The sequence below is a fragment of the Carlito syrichta genome, unplaced genomic scaffold, assembly GCF_000164805.1.
Source record: "Carlito syrichta isolate Samal-C Ts95f unplaced genomic scaffold, Tarsius_syrichta-2.0.1 Scaffold316255, whole genome shotgun sequence".
NCBI classification, from domain to species: Eukaryota; Metazoa; Chordata; class Mammalia; order Primates; family Tarsiidae; genus Carlito; species Carlito syrichta.
The window spans coordinates 457,151-476,867 of NW_007260351.1; positions in this window are offsets into that span (position 1 = coordinate 457,151).

Below are 19,717 nucleotides of genomic sequence, written 5' to 3' on the forward strand. Positions count from 1 at the left end.
GCGCGAGCCGCCCGCCGCCGCCGCCGGGGGAGGAGGAACCCGCGCTGCACATCAGCACGTCTGGGCTGCCAGGGGGGTCCGGGGGCGGGGGGCAGGCATTTCCACGGTGGAGCCTGGCAGCCTCGGAGGCCGGCGAAGCAGCTGCCTAAGCGGAGAGCGGAGCGGGAGGCCGTGGGGATGCGCCGCCTGCCTTTCCCCCAGGCTGTCTTTTTACCCTCTTCCTAACTTGGAAAAAAAAAAATCTTCGCCGCATCTAACCCAATCACTTGCATCCTGCTTACTTATTCATACAATCAGGGTCAGGATCCGGGCCACGGCCTCCTCCTGCCTCCTTTTGATAGCCTTGTGCAAACAAACAGGCGCGAGCGCGCCGGCGGGCCATTTGCACTTCACTACAGATCAACACGGACATGTTGTGTGTCCGTGTCCACGGACGGCGACTCACGGAGGCTGGTGGCCGCCGCGAGCCGAGGGGCCGGCGTGGCGCGGCCGCGGCACGTCCCTTCCCCCAGGCCGGCAGCGAGGTGTCTCCTCGGCTGCTCCTGGCCTCGGGGCCGCCCGGGTGGGCAGGAAGCGTGTCTGCGTCTTCGCGACTTCGGTAGGAAAATAAACAAACTGCTGCCGAAGTCTCCTAACCAACAAAGTTTTGCTGAGAACCACGATCCTCAGAACTGCAGTTTTCTGAAAAACCCCAAACAAGCTGGATCTCGCCGCCGCAGGAAGCGCGCGACCCCGCGGTGGGATGGCGCTGCGCTCACGTGGCGCGGGAAGGGAAGTTGGCGGAAGGCTCGGGAAGCAAATTTTCTGGGACCACGCCGGCGCCCAAGCCCAGCCGCTCGCATCCTTCGGCTCCAGTTACTTGACTTCTTCGGAGGAGAGTGGGTAAAACCCGGCCCGGGATCAGTGAGGGAGCCCCATGTCAGCCCCTCAGACTCAAGACAAACACAGGTTGTGGGAAACGGGGAGGGGGAAAAAAATCAGAGGAAATCTCTGCAGAACCCCTGTTGTGAGCAATTCCGAGGTTTCCCCACATCTGCAAGTAGTTTCCAAGATAGGTGAAGCGACTTCCCCAGGCTTCCCAGGGACTGGGAACTGGGAGCTCTCTTTTTTCCACTCAACCTTTACCTGTCACTTTAGCAGGGACTTGAAAATATGTTCATTTGCCTTTGCATCTTTGTTTGACAAACGCTCCCCTATCCAAGTTATCACCAACACGCAGTGTTAACTAGAAGGACGCATGAAGGTCACACACATAAACACTCCACTTCTTCGACAGGTAGAGAGCCATTTTTGGTTTGGAGATTTGACCAGGTTTTATTGATATTCACTAAGGAAAAGTAAGAGGCCATTCTTGAGTAAGTACCAACTATTTTCAACTTAAACTAAAAGTAACAGTAAAAGAAGACTAGGTGGCGCTGAAAGGATTCAGTGTTCTTTGCAAAACTGAGGCCACCTCAGAGGCCACTGCAGTGAGAGAGCGCCCTTCAGCAGATCTGACCCTTGCCATGCCCAGGGTACCGAGCAGACGACAGATTTTAGAAAGAGCGTGTTCAATAAGCAAGTAGAGGCGTCTGCTTTGAAAATCTCTTGCTGAGTCATTCTCAGATTCTTTTACCCATCCAAAAAAATGTTTGCATAATTAATAGTAGTGTTGTCCTAGTGCAGAGCTCAACAAGAATGTGTCCCATTAGCTCATCTGAAAATCCAGAAAATGCAGATTTCCTGTAGAGGATTTCTGCTCCTGAGAGCTGACAGTGTCCCCATGCCTTACCCCAAACCTTAAAAGCTCCTTTGTTAATCTGAATGCCCACGGACATTTCCTTAGCCAATTTTATTATATGAAGTTTGTAAGAGTTTGTACCGGAGTTTGCCTAAATGTCACTTGCTTTGCAGGAATGACTATGCTTCATTTATTTGTTCTGGAAAAAAAAAATGGTACCATGCAGGGACCTTTGCCTCATTATGTATAATGATATCTACTTTTTTTAAACAGATGTTTCATTGCTAAATCTTATAATTTTATAAATTTGAAATCCACGGAGTTAGAATGGTCAACACAGTAAAACCTCAGATGAAAATATAGAAAGATTTCTCTGCAACTAAAATATCTGCAGAGAATACTTATTTATATCACAATATCCTAGGCCTAAACCCCTGATTTATATTTTTAAATATTATTTTAAGATAGTAAATCTAACTCTAAATTGATGATAATAAAATACTTACCTTTAAACTTGATTTGTTTCTATACTTACTATGATTACAAACTAAAAATAGATCTTTCCCTGTCCATGGAAGACACATCATTTGCAGGAGTGTACACGTGAGAAGAGCACTGTGTGTTCTGTGAGTGCAGCTGCCAGAGCATGGCATGTGAACACAGTATCCTCAAGAGACAAGGGGAAGCAGGTCCCCTACGTGAGGCCTGTGTTGAGGTCACCCTGGCTGTTCCACCGGCCGCAGGACCCATGGCCCTCAGCAGTGGTGGGGAATGAGGCCATCTGAGCCCTGTGCCTGTGGTATATCCTGTTGGGCACACCAGTTAAAATAAGCTTGCCTTGTACGTAGGGCCGAGTAGACAAGTCTACTTTCAAATCTAGTCCATTTGTGAAAAGCTAGATGTGATTGTTTTTGTTATTAAACCAAGTAATGCAAGAATAAATATATTTTCTCATAAACAATAATTCAGACATGTATGAAAGAAAATGCGAGTTTTCCTCTCTCCCTGGCTCACCCCCTTCTCTAAATTAAAAACCTATAAACCTGCTGACCAAATCGTATGTATGCACATTGGCTCCTGTGAAATTGTCTTACAATAGATATGGGCAATTTCACATTCCTTCAAAGCTATAGAACCCCTCTTTGTATTAATACTACTGTTCTTCTGAATCAGTCTGGATGCATCTCAGTTAAATACTTTTACACAAAGAGATGATTCTCCGAGCCTCAGTGGACTCTGACTTCCACATTTCTTTCTTTCTTTAAGATCCTGTGTTCTATGACTTTTTATATCGCATTATGTTTTTTAATCACCACTGCAGAATGCTCCCAACTCTTGACAATTAAGATGTCCCTGCATTCAGGTAAAATTTGTCCTGGTTGCTGTTTCCTAAGTAATAAGTGCAGTATCAGAGACAGAATGAAGAAATTGAGTAGAGGGCAACATTTGCTTCACGAGAAGGTTGTGGAAGCAAGTGCGTGTTAAGGAAGACAGGGTGGGGCAGAACTGGTCTTGTGCAGTGGCTTCTGGATTCTGCTCTGAGCCGAGGCTTCCGGCCCTTCCTTAGTTTGCTGCACTAGTCTCCCTCTCTGCTGTGCCCTCTGTTTTTATGACTTTTAGCGCTGCAGGCCATGCAACTCTTCCCTTCTCCCCATTCTGCTGTGCCCTCTACAGGAGGACTTGAGGCTTCATTTTACCCATTTTCCGTCTTAGGCTTCCTGTCCCTCAGCAATTCTGCCAGCATCTCCTAATGCTGTGGTTCAGTGTCCCAAAGTGTATTGTTTACGCCTCTGATAGTACATGAAACACATTCAGGTAATGGAGTGATACATTTTTCTTATATTTACTAATTACAAGTAGAGGTGTGTATATAGAGAAAAATTAGTTATGACATTTGCATTTACATACATAGTTCTTATGATGATGCTTAGGTTAAAAAGCAAATTACTTGCTTTATGAAGTTAAGTCATCCACAAATGTGGCACCTGAAGGTTATCTCCTGTTTGGTAAAGGCTGTTCTGATTCACCACCTGTCTCCCAAGCCACCCTGCCTGTGGTCTGCAGACATGTGCTCCATAATACCTGCCCCACAGTCTGTTCCCTCTCTTCTCTGCTTGTCCCTCACTTTCCTCCCAGGCCTTCAGTGAAAAGGGGCTCTGTTTGGCTGAAGAAGCTAGCTGCATGTGCTTGCTGCCAACACTTCAGGTTTGCTTGCTGTTTTAGGCATCACTTGCTCTAGGAGTCTTCAGAATATCCACTGACTTGTTTGTTCAATAACTACATGTTATTGCCTAATGACACCTGGAAATGACTGCATTCTTCCTCCCAGCGTAAGCTTTGCCGCTGTGAAACGGGGGTGGAATGGGCCGTGGCAGGGCCTTTCCGGTTCCAACCTGGTGATCAACCTGGTGAAACTTAAAGGTCTGAGGCCACCCATAGTATTCACTGGCGTGCCCCCTGCCTCTTACTGAGTCAGCCACATCGCCCCCAGAACACACAGTGAGGGAGGAACAAGAGGGCGGAGCTTGGAAACAATCCCTCAGCAAAATTCCCTCTCTCAGCTTATTGGTACGGTAACAGGGACAGGCTTTTAACCTCACATGTCCTCAGTTTCCTCATCCATAAAACAGGGATGATTTTAGCAGTAGGAGTATTTCACAAAGTTGTTATAAGGATTAAGTAAATGGATACACGTGACATGATTCATAGTTCCTAGTATATAGGAACTGTATATTTATTAGTTTCTGGTATATAAGAACTTTTGGCAACTGTTTGCAATCATTATCATTTTAAATGAGTTCTGAAAAGTCAAATTACTTCCAGCCCCTCTAAATACATTATTTGAAAAGCACCTTCTCCTCTTTCACTTGACGGAAGTATAGTGAATCACTCAGTGTACACTGGAGAGAGGCGCTGGGCATGGTGGTGGATTTGTTCTTAGGAAGCACAGATCTGAGGCTGACTTTGCCCTTGAGTAACCATTTCACCCTGAGCAAGTTCCCTCCCTGGCTTCATGCTCCTGAGTTTTGAAACAGAAATGAGATACTTAATAGAGTTGAACTGAGAATTCAGTAAAGTTATGCACATAATGTATATCATAGCAGGTGTGAGCACATAACAAAATGTTAGTTATTATTTATTGGCATTTCCTGGTGATTGTGGGGAAAACCTGTGCATAGTGAGCTTTTCCATGGTCAGGCAAGAAATGTAGCGCGCGCACACACAGACCTGGCTACAGATTAAATAAAACAAGGACAGCTTTAATAGAACAATTCCACTGATAATTCAAAACCCATGAAATCGAAATAAACATTGCAGGTGTTACTTATAAGTCCTGATAATACACTTCAGCTACTGATGTCCAGAATGCTCTCATCCTGCCATCTTCTGTCCCCTTTACTGAGCTAACTTGATCCCACCTTCATAGTTCCATATTACCATCATGTAGAAGTCTCCTAATTTTTCCTAAGCAATTTTCTTTTCTTTTCTTTTCTTTTTTTTTTTTTTCAGTTGAAGTCTTACTCCTTCACCCAGGCTGGAATGCAGTGGCATGCAAGCTCATGGCCACCCCAGCGTCAACCTGCTGGGCTCCAGAGATCCTTCCACCTCAACCTTCCAAGTAGCCAGAACCACAGACGCAAGCTACCACCCCCAGATATTTTTCTTTTTTCTTTTTCTTTTCTTTTTTTTTTTTATTGTAGAGATGAGATCTCACCAAGTCGCCCGGGCTGGTCTCAAACCTGCAGGCTCAGGCAATTCACTCACTTCGGCCTCCCAAAGTGCTGGAATTACAGGCTGAGCCACTGAGTCCGGCCGCAATTTTCTTATAAAATGAAATTTTGCATTTCATTTCATTCTACTTACTTCATGGAGATTTAAAATGAGACTCTGAAGCCTATGATAAAATAACACATACTTCCAATGCAATGAGAATAACTTAATTTTTTCCGTTTCTTGGGAGAAAAGGATGCCCAAGCTCCCCAAGAAACATCATCCACATCAGTCATTTGCTGATGTTTTTATGGTCTTAGGCTGTTCTGAAGGTGAAACTGGGTGCTGGGATGAGTGAGCCAGCCGTGAATGCATTACTGCTGCTGCATAACCCTGGCCCTCCACTGACCCATTTGACTGACTGCTCTTTGGGATCCTGCAGCTGCAGACACTGTAGACAGTGCCGGGCAGTGTAGAGCCACACCTCTGCCTGGCCAGCAACCTCTAGCCCCAGTGCAGGCCCATTCCTCTTTCAAGCCTGGCTGCCTTGTGTCTTTCCTGACTCCCAGGTTACATTCTATGCAGAAGTCCCACTACTCCACCTTGCAATTGAGTCGTTCATCTCATAGAAGAGAGTGGTCACATTTCATCCACGAATGAATCCAACAAGATACTTTGCACACGCTAGATGCAAAATGCATATATTACTGTTAAAAATAAAATTGAGTCAATTTCGGAAACCTAAGTAATATCCTAAGATTTTATCACTGGACACATTTTACACTAGGGTACAAGTGAAAATGAATTATAAAAATCTACACATTAATATAAAAACTGGGTCTGAGATCAGAAAAACATGTTAGAGTCCTTGTTGGTTTACATGTTAGATATCTTGGATGCTTATTTTTTCTAAGCTTGATTTTTTTTACCTTTAAAATAAAATGCTCACCTCATATGATTCTTCTGCAATTCAAATTCATCAGAAATATGCACCACATAGTGTGGAGCTGGGCATGTGATAGGAGCCCAACAGTGAGGAAGTCTTCATTCCTTCTGCCCATGATAACCTGAGAGCACCAACAATCCTTTCAGAGACTTTGAAAGGGAACTGGTAATGCAGACTTAAGAAACGGTTGGGAAAAGCAAGATGTGTCCTTGGCAGTGAAACAAAAAAGAAAGCAAAGGAAGACGGAAAAAGGAACAGGCTTACATTCCTGACAGGACTCCTTCACATCAGGGTCTCACCTCCTCTCCTTCCTCACCCATAAGTAACTCAGCATCCACATAATAGTAATACCCCAAGCTAATTTTATTTAATTACTTCCACAAAAAAAATTTCTGACAGCTTGGATTTATCAGAACAAACATCTTTCAATAATCAGTAAATTAAAACACAGTGTGCTAAAATGAGGTAAATGGAAGAAGCAGACATTGTTTACCAACTTCTTGAGTAATTTGTTGGTGTATATTTAAAACTCATGTGGCTTCATTCTTTATGATGCATTGTAAAATCACTAAGTTATTTTATAACTTATTTAACTCTATCATAACATGCAGCTGCACATGTACACTAGTTTTTCTGTATTTCTGAACTCTCCATTATGCTCTGGGCTGAGATTCGGGACAGGGCCAAATTTACTTTGTAAGCTTCACTGTGCTTTCAGGTGACGATAATTAACGACCTTGGCCTTCATATTCAGCTGTCATAACTCACTCTGGGTGGTTTTTCCACCACTAACGCAATAGTTTTGCACTATAAAACCAACCTCCAATCAATATGAAACATCTGAAGTGTGTTTATTTATATATTTATTGCTTTTCTTCTTCAAAGCAGTTTAATGACATTAACTAATGGTCCCTAAAATAGGTGAATATGGCTTCTTCCAGACTCACCATACTAGCTCTAAAAATCTGGCTATAACCCAGAGTGGACAATTTCCTTCATGTTTTTCTTCCTCCTCACCTCTTGGGGAAAGATTTCATTCAGATTTACTCTGGGTCTGACAACCAAAAAAAAAAAAGAAAGATCTCGAAAATAGAGCATAGTCCAGTTGGGCCAGGAGGGATATTGAAGGCTTAGCAGGGGCTGCCACTGTCTCGTGGGGCAGTAGGGCAACTAGCATAGCCATGTTGCTTCTGCCGGGGCACGCAGGAGAATGGGTTATCATGAGCTAATTACTCAGGCAAGGTTTTGATCTTCAATTATCTCGCTATTTCAGATGAAAACGGGTGTGGTGTTTTAATTTTTCCTAGCAAGAAAATGCTGACATGTCTGGATGATTTCCTCAGTTTTCTACTTTAGTTTCATGTGTTTCATAGGAGGTTATCCCCGGTGCTTTCTAAATTATTGCCACTCCTCAAAAAACACCACCACTGGTGAGATGAGGTCACAGTGCATTTGTGAGGCCAAGCCTCATATCTCACACCTCACCGTTAAGTATTCTAGTTGTAGCAGAAAGGCACAGGGTTGCCATCTTTTTTCTCTCTCACTGTTCTTCAGAAAGATTTTTAAGTCTGCTCATTCATTTGGGTTCCAACATCAACACAGAAAATAATGAAACCCAGTTGCTAGAACAATTTTGAATACAGCTCCCTTTAAAAATAAAGCACTTTAATAATTTTGAGAAGAAATTACAAATGATCTGAACATTCTGCAAAAGGAGTTGGTTCTCCTGTGCCTCTTTGCTTGATAGTAACAGTTGCTATGAGAAATGGAAATTGTCATGTGTTTGGCTTTAAAATCAGTGCAAAGTTTATGGCTTACTCTTTAGAAACCTCTAGACCACATGCAGAGAAACTGAAGCTGTTTGCCCTTAATTACTAGTAAAACAGGAAAGCAATTAGTGGAGCAATTAATTCAATATGTAGTGGGAACTTTATTAGCTATTTTTATTTTAATATAGTGTATAAATGCCTTAGTTCACAGGACATGTCCCAAAGAATAAATAAAACTATCCAGAAACAAGAAGCTCTTCATAAAATAGAGTGCATAGGTGCCAGTGCCAGTTAAAGAGCTTAACAATCACAGAGCAGACCAGTTTCCAGCTTGTGTTCTTCCACCCATGAAAAGTAACTTGCTTCTGTCTAAATCAACATATACTATTTTGACTTCAGTATTCAAGTTATCTCTAATAAATAATTTCCCAAAATAATAAACACCACACTGAATCAAGTGGTAATAAATTTGAACTTAGCTAAATAGAACTTGCTTTATTGCAAAATTAGTAGTTTCTTCTTTCAAATATCAAGTACTGTAGGATAAGTTCTATCAAGGGTGAAAATCTACTTTTTCTCCAATTTTCTATTGCACATTTTATAAGATTAATATATTAGCCATGTCACTCATTTCAGGGAAAGTTAGAAAAAAGTCTCTTGAGCTTTCACATTTGGTGATTTTGTGTCACAATTTTGAGTGATTTTTGCATGCTTTTTCAGCATTATTTTGTTTGATCTAAGTTCTAAATAATATTATAAAAAATATAAGGGCATGAGTTCTATACCAGAGTTTGAATATTAAAAATTGAGATTACCAAAATAATCCTAATATCTGCACTGGGAATCTAAGTGTGTTAAGGAGAGGGCAATATTTCCTACTTTTCTAGCAAAATGATTAAAACTCATGGAGAAGTATTGGTTCTGTAAGTGTTGAAGTTATAACATTGATTGTTATGCTAATTGAATGTCTAACACTTCCTAAAAGGAAGAGGATATCGCAGTAATCTAAGTTACCAGATAACCCTAACCACGTTGAAGCATTTGCTCTGCAGAATGTTACACCAGTTGTTCAGACCTCGTTTTCCTACTAGGCCCACAAAGGCCACATAGCACCAAAGATTTTAATTTCAAAGGCAGAAGCAGTGTAGGAAGCAGGACACTAATTGGCCTTGATGTGTTTTAGGGTATGGTGTTCTAATTGGCACGCCATCGAAGCAGTGCTCAGATTGTACCAAGAGGATGTTCTATGCAGACTAAGGTCGGGCAGCTGTGTCCTTGTTGGCTGGTCAGTTTTTGACATCCTGTGACCTCCAGTGAGAACCAGAAATTGTCAGCCAACATAAATTTCCTTGCCCTATACGAGACCCTATAGAAGCTGAAAGAAAAAACCTTAAACTAGGCTCATAGAATCCTTTTTCTTTTTCCAGATTACAGCATCTATTTAGATTTCAGAGAGTGAAAATGTTTTTTTAAATACCTTTACAATTTCTTTTTCAAATTTTCTAGAAATTTTATTCAGTCCTTATAGAGTAGCTTCTATTACTACACTAAAGATAATAAAAATAAAAGGAAAAATGGTGAAAAGTCTAATGACAATATGGAATGAGTTTCAAGTAAAAAATAAACTAATGTGTTTCTCCTGTATGTTACAAATAAGTAACGGTGGACAATTATTTGACACACGTTTTTCAGTAGACATTTTTGCAAATTATATGCTGAAATCTTAGAATAGTCCGATGACTATATTTTAATTAATCCTATAAAAGCATAGTATTATTCCCTGAAATTAAGCTGTTAAGTGTATTTCAGTGCAAAACTTAGATACATAAAAAGTACACATGGAGTAAGAGAATATCCTGACTTTAACTCCCGAAGTGCATCAGCGGAGCCACCTGACATGACGCTCATTCTGAAGAGAGTGCTTGTAATAACTGTAGCTTCTAAAGGAGTGCCTAGTTGCTTAAAACCAATGTAGACTGATTAACAATAAAATACAGGCACAGAAAATGACGACAGACCAAATGCGCTATCGAGTTTGTGGACGACAGGAAGAACTTCACAGAATGGGATGAACACCTCATATGAGGAACCAATGAAGACTCCTAGATGTTCTATGAAAAGTGATCACTTTCCCTTCAGGTCATGAGGGAGGAATATATTCCATGAGGTGTTATGTGACTTGGACCTAAGTAGAGACTACGCAGGAGGATGAAGAAAGAATCAACAAGGATCTTTCTGCCTCCTCTGCTCTCTCAATTCTGTTCATCTTCCTCAGTCTTATTTTAGCATTATTTAATCCGCAATAATGTGGAAAATATTATAACTTTAGATCTGACCCTGGGTACTAATCTTACATTTTCCCCAAATTTTGCCTGTACTTTATTGCTTCCTGCATTTTAATTTTCCCATTGTTAATAGCAGTGAACATATTAATGCATGTGTGCACCTGGACATTTGATATAAATAATACTCATTTAAAATGGGTTTTACACTTAAACATTTATAAATACTTTTTCAATGTTTCAGAAATACAATTGCTATGAAAATTATAAATTTTATTCTCCACTTGGAAGAGTCATACCTATTCTTTACTACTATCACATTTTACAGTGTTCCAAAAAACATGAGTTTAACCAAAAATTCTTCCAGAAAAAAGGTAAGGTAACTTGATCAGATAAATCTTCTTTTGGAGATTTAGAATGTGTGTGTGTGTGTGTGTGTGTGTGTGTGTGTGTATTTATAATATATATGAGGTATATCTCATATTTCATTTATCTCCCAGAGTAAAGTCACATAATTAATTTGATAAGTCTCTCTCTCTCTCTCTCTCTGGTCAGGATCTCTCTCTCTCTCTCTCTTTTTGGTCAGGATCTCACTCTGTTGCCCAGGCTAAAATGCAATGAGATGATCATGGCTCACCACAACCTCGACCTTCTGACTCAGTCTCCCAAGTTGCTGGGTCTACAGGCATGCACCAGCATGCCCAGCTTATTTTTAAATTTCTTGTTGTAGAGACAAAGTACTTCTATTTTACCTAGGCTGGTCTTGAATTCCTGGACTCAAACAATCCTCTTGCCTCGGCCTCCAAAGTGGTGACATTACAAGTGTGAGCCACTGTACTTGGCCAAATCTTAAATTTTTTGACAATTTCTTTTCTTTCTTTCTTTTTTTTTTGAGTTGGAGTCTCACTCTGTCACCCAGACTGGAGTGCAGTGGCTGCTCCCGGCCACCGTAGCCTTGACCTACTGAGCTCTGGCGATCCTTCCTCCTCAGTCTTCCAAGTAGCTGGAACTACAGGCAAGCACTACCACACCGGGCTAATTTGTTTCAGGGATCATTTTTTTGAGAACCATGCCTATAGATATTCATACACGGCAACAATAGTTGAAACTCACATATATGACATAATATAATTATATGACATAATATAATTATAATGTACTATAACTCTAAGTAAAAGATTAGGTGTGTGTATATAGTTATTACTATACATGTAATTTATCTCAGATTTGAGTATGGAGGTAATTCTCATTATGTCCTAAAGATTCCACTGGGTAAACCCTACCCATATGATGACAAAGTATTTTGTCACTTAGTGAATTAACTGAGAACAAATATATTGACTAAATGTGACCATATTGTGACTTGCTTATTTTGATTACCTTTCTTCCATTCCTCCCCTTTCTTTCTTTCTTCCTTTTTTAGTAGAGACAAAGATTTGGCCAAGTGCAGTGGCTCACACCTGTAATGCCACCACTTTGGAGGCAAAGGTGAGAGGATTACTTGAGTCCAGGAATGCAAGACCAGCCTAAGCAAATTAGAAAGACTTTGTCTCTACGAAAATAAATTGGTTTTTTGCTTGTTCTATAACTATTCAGTCTAAATAGTTATAAAACTATTCTTATGGATCTAACATTCTAAATCTTTTTAAATTGATTTTTAAACTAAACAATAATATTTATAAAAATTTGGATTTACTTCTGTTTCTCCACTATATTTGGTGGCACTCAGCTAGCTTCCAACTTTGTAATCAGCAATTTTGCAAAGTAATTTCAATTAATAAACCAATATAATTCAACTAGACACAATGAAGGGACATAAAATCAGAAAAATTTTCAGTTAATTTTTAAAATATCAATTATTTGAATCTTTTAATGATATTTTATTAGGATGGGTCATCAAAGTCATAGCAATTAAAATGGTCACAGATCATCGGCCAACTCCTTCATTTCTAAAATAATTGAAATTCTGTTAATACCCTGTAGATCTCCACGAGTGGCAGGTGGCCAGTAAAAATCTTAGCTGTTTTTGTGTTCTTTTTCTTTAGCCTGCCTTTTCTCTTCAAGTGTCTCATTGGGGACTGAACTAGATGACTGCGTTTTCATCTGTCAGAAGTTCTTTACAATGCATGTGAGTAAACTACTTGATACTTGCTGCAGCCTGTCACTGGGAGTAACATTGTTTTGCTATAGCTCCACATACAGAAGGAGATGATAAAGGTTTGCTTTTTCTATTCTTTTTTTTTAAAACATATAACGGATGACAGAAATTGAGCATTGATGTTCATAACCTCTACTCATGTTCAGTAAGCCATTATCTCTTGCCTGCAACAGGATTGGTCACCTGGAAGCTCTCTGATTACTTAGAGAAATATTGATAATGGATTTGATGCTACTCAAGGATTATATGACAGAATATGTGGCTATTGTTGTTATTTTATTGTTCTATGAAGAACCTGACCCACAAAGTAAACCAATATCAAATTTATAACTGAAATAAATTCAGTTGCATTTTATTTCCAACTAAATTCAACTAGCACTTTGTCATATACTCCAAGGGATACAATTTAATGGACATAGTTTCTGACCTGAAGAAAAGTATGCTTTTCAACATAGAAACAGACATCAGGTAGTTGATTATTTGACTGCCATGAAAATTCAAAATGGGATATCACCATAAAATGATGAGTAAAAAAGTAAAGTATAAATCCTTTCAAAAATGCCTTTATTTACATCTGAACGTAAGTGTTCCAATTGAACTAGTAGTTCTAGGTAAAGGCCAGATGAGGAACCTAAACAGTTTAAAGACTCTAGTCTCATATCAACTTACTTTTTTTTTTTTTAAACCTCAAATCTTTCCATTTGTTACATCTGTTACAGGGATTAAAACAGTGACTTTTCAGCCGGGCTCGGTGGCTCAGCCTATAATCTGGTGCCTTGGGAGGCTGAGGTGAGTGGATTACCTGAGCCCGCGGGTTCGAGACCTGCCTGGGCAACTTGGTGAGACCTCATCTCTACAATAAATCAAAAAATTAGCCGGGAGTGATAGCGCGTGCCTGTAGCTCCAGCTACTTGGAAGGCTGAGGTGGAAGGATCGCCGGAGCCCAGCAGCTCAAGGCTGTGGTAGCCGGGAGCGGCCACTGCACTCCAGTCTGGGCGACAGAGTGAGACTCCAACTCAAAAAAAAAAAAAAAAAAAAAAAAAGAGTAACTTTTCCATCAGTGGAAGTTCTTTTTGTAGAAAGATGCTCTATCATCTGAGCACTGGTTCTTTCATGGATGCTCAAATATTGCCCATATCTTGAGTCAAATTTAAACATTTATTTTTCTTAGAAAATTATAGTCTCCATTCCATTTGTTTTATCAAGATTTTCAAATTTATAATCACTTATTCATGCAGTGTCTTTTTATAATTTTTAATGCTGCCATGCCATTTCCATCCCCAATTCTATGAATTTCCAATTTTACTTTATTAAATTAGTCAAAAATGTTTTCTTTTTCTAATTAATTTATCTTTTTTATTACTTCCCTCTTTATGCTCATTTTATTGGACTTATTAACATTTTAAATTCTCAGCTAATTTCTTCCTATTTCTTCAGGAATGAGAAAATATATGATGTCATGTAGATTTGGAATTCAGTTGCAGGAAGCAAAAACCATTCTATTTTAAGCAGAAATAAATTTGATGGAATTGTGTGCTTAAGAGACATGTGGAAGGCCTGGAGAAGCAGACATGGTTCTGATCCAGGTATGGCCCCAGAAGATTATGGAACTGGTCTGCCCAGGGGGTGCCATCTTTTCTACAATTCAAGAGGATGGAATAGGAAGCCTTCCCTGGAAAGGTTGGCTTCACCTTAGCTTTGAGGCAGAAATCAGGAAGCCATTAATGGTGTTGCACTGCCACATCTGGCTCTGATGGAACACGAAGTGCTGCTGTAGAAATGGTTTATATCAGGAGCAACTGCTCAGCAGCAGGAAAATGCCTCCCATTTTCGTCTTCCAAACATCTGCTACCCAGCCCAGAGCCACCAGCCACAAATGGCTACTGAGCCTTGGAAATGTGACTGGTCCAGATGGAGATGTACTTTAACTTCAAAATACACACCAGAGTTCAAAGACGTAATGGGGAAAAAAGTAAAATATCCCAATGTTAAATAATGATAGTAATGAAAAATAATAATTTTATTATAGTCAATACTGAATATGTTGGGTAAAATCAAGAAGATTATTGAAACTAATTGTACCTGTTTTTTTTTACCTTTTGTATTGTGACTACTAGAAATTATAAAATTGAATAGGTGGCTCACACTGTATTTCTGTTGGACAGTGCTGTTCTAGAACCATTGGACACATCTCCTAGCCAAACCAGTTTCACACCTAAAAACTTAGCTGCAAGGGAGTCACATGAAAGTAGACTTTAGCTTCCTGGTTCCTGTCATTCAGAGAGCCCCTCCCTCTCACCCCTCCTATTGGAAGCTGAAATGGACATTGAGCAAGCTTGGCCACTGTATCTTCCACATGAAGTGTTTCTTAGAAATAAACTCAAGCAATATCTCATAAGATTTAATATTTTTTCTCATTGTAATGATATTTGATAATATATAGTTCTATACTAATTTTATTATATTCTGCAAAAAATTATTTAGAGGGTTTATTTCTCAATCTCTTGGGAGATATTATTTTTAAAAATTTCAAGTGTCACATTTGGATTTTTGTTGCCTCTTTTATCAATTTATTATTAATTTTTATTTCATTTTATTTTTATGCTGTAATAAAAGAAGATAGTCTTACACATTTTCTCTGTTTAGAATATATTAAGGTTTTCTTTGTGGCCAAAACATAGTCAGCTTTTGCAAAGGCCCCATAGGCTTAAGAAGAGAATAGGTTTTTTTTCTATAGTAGCATAAGAAACTTAGTTTATATGTGTGAATGTGTTTATTTATGTTAATCAAGCTGTCACTACCCTGTGTTTGGTTTTGTTTTTACTGTTTCATTTTGTTTTGTTTTTGGCATGAAAGGTCTGTTAAAGACAGAGATGTGTAAAAGTCTCCTAAAATAACTTGCAATTAGGAAACAAAACATTTAACAAAAGAGCAAAATATAGACTAGTATGGGATAAGTATAACTTAAAAGGTAATAATAGGACCCATGAAAGTTTCGTGTAAGGAAACGTTTTGTCTGTGAGGATTGGAAAAAACACCATGGAGGACATTTTATGTGATTCTTAAAATATGAGTAGGATTTGAGGCGATCGCAGAGGGCCAGGAGTTAGAGTCACGGGACCAAATACACCAAAGGCGGTCTTGTGACCCTCCAGTGAATATTTGAATATTTGCTGAAGCTAATAACACAGCTTTCCTGGAATACAAGCACATATTGGAAAGAAGAATGATGGCAAACATTTTTTCTTTTTTCTTTTCTTTTTTCTTTTTTTCTTTTGAGTTGGAGTCTCACTCTGTCGCCCAGACTGAAGTGCAGTGGCCAGTCTCGGCCACCGCAGCCTAGATGTGCTGGGCTCTGGCGATCCTTCCGCCTCAGCCTTCCAAGTAGCTGAAACTACAGGCGCGCGCTACCACACCCGGCTAATTTTTTGATTTATTGTGGAGATGAGGTCTCACCAAGTTGCCCAGGCGGGTCTCGAACCCACGGGCTCAGGCAATTCACTCACCTCGGCCTCCCAAAGCGCGGGATTACAGTCTGAGCCACCGAGCCCGGCATTTTTTTCTTCTATTTATCAAACATTTGCATTAGATCTTCTGGGAATGGGCTTTTATAAGACTTGTCTAGTTTTCAATTGAACTTTTTAGATTTTTCGTAAGGATCTGTTTTTGGTTTTTTTTAAAAAATAATAACTGCAAGTATTTTCCCCAAGTTTTTTTCTTTTGAATTTGTATGATGTATTTGTGACGTACAGAAAGTTCAATTTTCTATGGTCCTGTTTCAATTACTTACTTACTTTGTGATCTCATTTTACTTTGTGATTTGTTCATAGCTAAAGATCAAATGACATATGCACTTCACTTCTTGCATTTTTTAATCTATAATTTTCCTAATTTAATAAACTTGGAAATCAATGTTCCTAACATCATTTTATTAAATATTCTTCCTTTCACAGTAGTTTGTGACACCAGAGTCTACTTTAAACTACAGGTTCTACTCTTTGGAATGTCTGTCTGTATAATTCTGGATCTGCATCATTACAATTATTTTGCCTCCATACTACATACGCTTAATATGGAATGCAGTATATACTAAAGATTATATGCTATATTAGGTGTACCATTATTTGCTAGCACTATTCTCTTATTGCCTTCTTGTTAAAAACACTCTATTTGTTTGACCCATGAACATCTAACAAGTTTCAGCATTAAAGCTCCAGTGAAAAATTTTTCATGATTTTAAAAAATTGTATAAAACCTACGAATTAATTAAGAAATATTGACATCTGTACTAATCTTGTTATTCAGGAACATGTTTATTGTCACTCAGTAAAATTCACACATTTTCTTCATAAAACTACTGAACTTTCACTATTAAAGTTATTATTAGATATTTTTATTGCAGATTCATTGGATGTTTTCTAACAGAATTGTTGGTAGGATATTCAGCTTTAAATTACAATCACTGTGCTCTGATTTTCATCTTTGTCAGAGTCTGATTTTTTCATGTGGTAACTAGCACTCAGTACATATTTTTTGTAAGAATGGATATGGGCGGGCTTCGGTGACTCAGTTTGTAATCCCAGCACTTTGAGAGGCGGAGGCGAGTGGATTGTCTGAGTCCGCAGGCTCGCAGCCAGCCCAGGCAACTTGGCGACACCTCATCTCTGCAATAAATCAAAAAAATTAGCCAGTTGTGGTAGCTCTCACCTGTAGTTCCAGTTACTTGGAAGGCTGAGGCAGAAGAATCGCTGAAGCCCAGCAGGTCGATGCTGGGGTGGCCTTGAGGGTGCCACTATACTCCAGCCTGGGCTACAGAGTGAGACTCCAACTCAAAAAAAAGAATGGATATGATTTTTGCCCTTCTTTGGTTAATGTTCATTAAAGAAGTTAATGAGTTTTGCTTACTTTAAAATGTATTATTGGGATGGTCTTGGTGGCTTATCCTGTAATCCCAGCACTTTGGAAGGCCGAGCGAGTGAATTGCCTGAGCCCACAGGTTCAAGACCAGCCCAGGCAACTTGTCGAGACCTGTTCTCTACAATAAAACAAAAATTAGCTAAGTGTGGTAGCCCACGCCTGTAGTTCCAGCTACTTGGAAGGCTGTCAGAAGGATCCCCGGAGCCAGCAGGTCACCGTTGGGGTAGCGTGAGTGTGCACTCCAGCCTGGGCGACTGAATGAGATTCCAACTCCAACTCCAAAAAAAAAAAAGTATTATTGGCTCAAGTTCATATTGTGCCTTTTTTGGAGAATAGTACCATTTTTTTTTTTTTTTTGAGACAACAGGATTTATTGAGAAAACAGAAAATCTCCCACAGTGGAAAGGGACTCGAGAAGGTTGCCCGAAAATAGTACTTCTACAACATGGAATTGAAGAGGCAATAGAGAAAATACTGGACAGGGGTAGTTTGTGCTTTTCCTTGGCCTCCGGTTACCTATTCTATGACATTCTGCCCTAGCTCAAGTGGAGAGAAGATAGCTCTCCTTCCTCAATAGACATACTACACAAAAACAGAAGAAAAAAGAATACACTTCTTTGTTCATCATTGTATCTTTCATGGCTGTCATCAGTTCGCATCAGCAGGTGGCTTCACAGCACTGGGGCTGTTAAAGCTCCATGCTTGACTATGAAAATAGCAACAGTCAAGTAATAATGTTACAGTAATGAGGTTTATTGAAATAAAGGGAAAACGAGCACTTTTTATTATAAATTAAGTGTCCTTTTTAAATAGAACACATCAAACCTACATTGACTTGTTGTATATCAAGGTAGGTATGATTTAAAGTGTTAACACCAATCAGTAAAGTGTATACCAATTAAGCTTGGATATTTACATACATTCTCTGTAGGTGTCAGCATTGCTTTGTAATAGTCCTATGCACAGAACTGTGTTTTCACTATGTCATAGGATGTAACTTCTATGTTAAATTCAGAGTTAAAAACTGGAAGGACTTTTCTAAAACTCGAAGACATCTCTTGGATTATATCTTATTTCTTAATGAAAAGTTGTGACTAAATGATTAAATTTTAGCTTGAAAAAAATTGATATTTATGTCTCTTCTTTGAGTACGGATAAGTACTTTCAAGGTTTTGCATGGTATTCTTTGTATTTAAAATTAAGATACTTAAAAAATATATGCAACCACTTCATAAAGCCTCACTTTATTTGGTTTTGTAGAAATGGCATTCATTATTTGTTAATAGGAGAGCAGTTTGCATAGCATTCCATGGAGTGATTTAGGTTACAGACACCATTGCATTACTGTGTCCACAGTTTGAGCTAATAATGTGCAGACTTAGCATTGGATACAGCTATTAGAATTCAATCTAGGGAGCACTTATTTTAAAATGGAAAGATGTATATAAATTTGTGTGCACACCAAGAAGGTATCTATTCTTGGTGCAATTTTTTGATTCAGAGATGAGTAAAATCCTGAAGTAGTAGAATCCTATTTAATAAATACTTAGTGCATCTGAACTTGCACCTGCAAGTAGTCCTGCTCTGGGTAGCCGCTGTCACTAGGAATGTATCTGGCACCTGCACAGCCAGTTCTCTACAGATGATAGAATTATGTTGGAATGTCTATAGAGGCATAATGCTTGCTAGAGACTCACATTGCAAAACCAAGATTTCAGGAATTTATAATTGTGATTGAATATTATTAATTATAAATGACTGCTATAATTTTAAATGTAGCAAAAAGAAAATCAGGATCTTAGAAAACATGTAACGATCAATGTGGAAATTGCTTCAAGTAAGACAAAGGGACACAACTGTTCACCAGTTGCTTCACATGGCATTCTAGTGGCTAGTAAAGTTACTAGATTGCTTCATTTACATGTAATGGTGTGATAAAATGTTAATAAATATGACCCATTTTTTCTTCAGTAAATGATGCCAAAATAATCTCATAATTTATTCTGCAACTGTTTTAGGTAGATATTCTTTGAAACATCTTAACTAGGGTAGTTCAGGTGTGAAAAAATTAAGAGCAGTTTCTCTAAAGAATTTAAAAATACCACACAACATATGAAATCTCACTTGTAGTTGGCAGAGATGCCTTTGAAAAGACAAAAAAAAATTCCCACCAAATTTTTTTCAGAAAATGAGTCCTTATGAGCCATCTTGATT